Consider the following 3,168-nt stretch of genomic DNA (forward strand, 5'->3'; position numbering starts at 1 on the left):
TACCTCTCGGACAGGTCGCAGTCGGTGTTAGTGGGGGGGCAGAGATCGACCCCTAGGCCCCTAACATATGGGGTGCCGCAGGGTTCGGTCTTATCCCCCCTACTATTTAACATCTACATGAAACCGCTGGGTGAGATCATTCGGAGGCACGGGATAAGATACCATCAATACGCGGACGATACTCAGTTGTATCTGTCCGCCCCGTGCCAACTCAATGAAGCGGTGGACGTGATGAACCGGGGTCTTGAGGCCGTTATGGACTGGATGAGGGCTAACAAGCTTGTACTCAACCCGGAGAAGACAGAGTGGCTGTTGTGTTTTCCTCCCAATAATTCGATCAGTGTTCCATCGCTCAGGCTGGGGGGTCAAATTTTATACTCCTCAGAGAGGGTTCGCAACTTGGGAGTCCTCCTGGATCCACAGCTGACTTTTGACCACCATCTGATGGCTGTGACCAGGGGGGCATTTGCCCAGGTTCGCCTGGTGCACCAGTTGCGATCCTACCTGAACCGGGAGGCCCTCACAACAGTCACTCGGGCCCTTGTGACCTCTAGGCTGGAATACTGCAATGTGCTCTACATGGGGCTGCCCTTGAAGAGCATCCGGCGACTTCAGCTAGTCCAGAACGCAGCCGCGTGAGTGATTGTGGGTGCACCTCAGTTCACCCACATAACACCTATCCTCCGCGAGCTGCGCTGGCTGCCTGTTGATCTCCGGGTGCGCTTCAAGGTGCTACTTGTCACTCATAAAGCCCTTCATGGTAGTGGGTCTGCGTACTTGAGAGACCGCCTCCTGCCAATTACCTCCCTGCGACCAATTAGATCACATAGATTAGGCCTCCTCCGAGTTCCATCTGCCAGTCAGTGCCGACTGGCAACTACACGGAGGAGAGCCTTTTCAGTAGTAGCTCTGACCCTTTGGAACGATCTCCCCGTGGAGATTCGTACCCTCACCACCGTCCAGACCTTCCGCACAGCCCTTAAGACCTGGCTAGCCCATCAGGCCTGGGGACAAAGATAACTGTCCCCACCCGAATGATGAATGAATGTTGCTTACTATTTTACCTCTATGTATTGTTTGTGTCTATTGTCTGTATACCCCCCCTCATTTTATGTAAGCCGCCCTGAGTCCCCTCAGGGAAAAGGGCGGCCTATAAGTATTAATAAGTACAAATACAAATACACTGCCACGTCACTGGCGTCAGCTTGAACCACAAAAGGCACGTCCATGTCCGGGTGTTTGAGGACAGATTCCTCGGCAAAAAGCCGTTTTAACTTCTCAAAAGCAGCTTGACATTCCATGGTCCAATCCAACGGCTTGCTAGGCTTGGGTTTCGCCCCACCTTTGGACTTCAAAAGGTTAGTTATGGAAAGAGCTATCTTAGCAAAAGAGGGGATGAACTGGCGATAGAAATTGGCAAACTCCAAAAATTTTTGCAATTGCCTGTGTGTACGAGGGGCCTCCCACTCAGTGACCGCTTTGACTTTAACGGGATCCATCTCAACACCTGCGTGTGAGATACGATAGCCCAGGTAGTCAACCTTCTCCTGATGGAATTCACATTTGGACAATTTGGCGTAAAGCTCCGCGGCCCAAAGTTTCTTCACGGTACGAACCAGCTTTACGTGTTCCTCACGTGTTTCCGTGTAAATAAGGATATCATCTAAATATACGATAACGCCTTTGTAAAGATGGTCATGTAACACCTCATTAATTGCATGAAGACCGCAGGCGCCCCCTGTAGGCCAAACGGCATTACACAAAATTGGAAACAGCTAAGGGGGCAGTTGAAAGCTGTTTTCCACTCGTCTCCCTCTTTTATACGGACTCTATATTATGCTTCCCTCAAGTCCAGTTTAGTGAAAATGCGGCCCTTCCCCAGTTGGGCCAGCATGTCCTTCATCAGTGGCAGCGGATAGAGGTTTTGAGCCGATATTCCGTTAAGGTTCTTAAAATTAACACACAGACGAAGAGAGCCATCCTTCTTCTCCCTGAATAGCACAGGAGCCGCCACCTTGGGTCTAGCCGGTTCTATAAACCCCCTTTCCAAATTTTTATCAATGAATCTTCTCATTTCCTCCATTTCCCTAGGGGACATTGAATATATTTGGGGCTTGGGAAGCTTTACCCCAGGCAAAATATCAATGGTGCAATCAGTGGGTCTGTGGGGGGGGGGAGTTTATCAGAAGATTTCTCACTAAACACTCCCCTTAGGTCCCAATATTCTTTTGGAATTTTCTCCTCCCCTTCAATCCTCTCCTGCCCCCTGGCAGCCATTGCGGGGTTAGAATCAGCAAGATCTAGAGTCTCAACCTCCCATTCCGGGAGGGTGTTAGTGCGAATACGTAACCACCCCTTTCTCCAGTTAATGCGAGGGTTCCACTTACGAAGCCAGGGGAGTCCCAAAATAAGGGGCTAGTCCATTCCAGGTGCCACAATAAAAGTGATTAATTCTTGATGGGTCCCCATTTTCATCTCTAAGGGCTCAGTAGAAAAATGAGCAGGACCCCTTCCTGCAATAGAACCATCAATTTGCCAAAAAACAATAGGGATTTTGAAAGTCCTTAATTTTAAGCCAAGTTTTTCCACCATGTCAATAGCAATAGCAGTTAGACTTATATACCGCTTCATAGGGCTTTCAGCCCTCTCTAAGCGGTTCACAGAGTCAGCATTAATCGTGCCTCGGATAAACCTCATTGGCTACGATACTGCCACTGCGCAAAGCTGTGTCAGGACTTATCATACAGCGAGAACAGCCCGAATCCAGGAGAGTGAAAAGGTTTTCAGTCGCACCAGAAGGTGGCACTCTTAGTTCAATTGGGATAAGCATGGGGCCCCTTTTGGAACTTACCCAGCAATGAGACTGGTCCTCATCTGATTTGTCAGACGAGCTGGAGCTAATGCCTCCCTCCTCCTCCGGCTGGAAATGCTGGGGAACATTTTCAGCGGCGCACGCAGCCTCTCTCTTCTTGCCCGGGGCCTTACTTGCTCTTCCCTCTTTTCGGGGAGGGGGTGGAGCGGTCTGAGCCAATTTTACATGGCAATTCATGGCGCAATGGCCTTCCTTTCCGCAGCGGAGGCACGTGAAAGGCTTGGTTTTGCTGGTGAAACTCCCTTTTCCCTCACTTCTGGGGCGGAGGGGGGCTTTTGGAGCTGCTGGGGGGGATT

General features: G+C 50.4%; 1 pseudogene; it reads right to left on the bottom strand.

Moving 5' to 3' along the window:
• Window positions 1-2,663: 2,663 nt before the first annotated feature.
• Window positions 2,664-2,726, bottom strand: LOC148044112 (U4 spliceosomal RNA; annotated as a pseudogene).
• Window positions 2,727-3,168: the final 442 nt, after the last annotated feature.

This window comes from Thamnophis sirtalis, unplaced genomic scaffold (genome assembly GCF_051295495.1).
Source record: "Thamnophis sirtalis isolate CommonGarterSnake01/CBP01778 unplaced genomic scaffold, rThaSir2_p1.2 scaffold_9, whole genome shotgun sequence".
Classification (NCBI taxonomy): domain Eukaryota; kingdom Metazoa; phylum Chordata; class Lepidosauria; order Squamata; family Natricidae; genus Thamnophis; species Thamnophis sirtalis.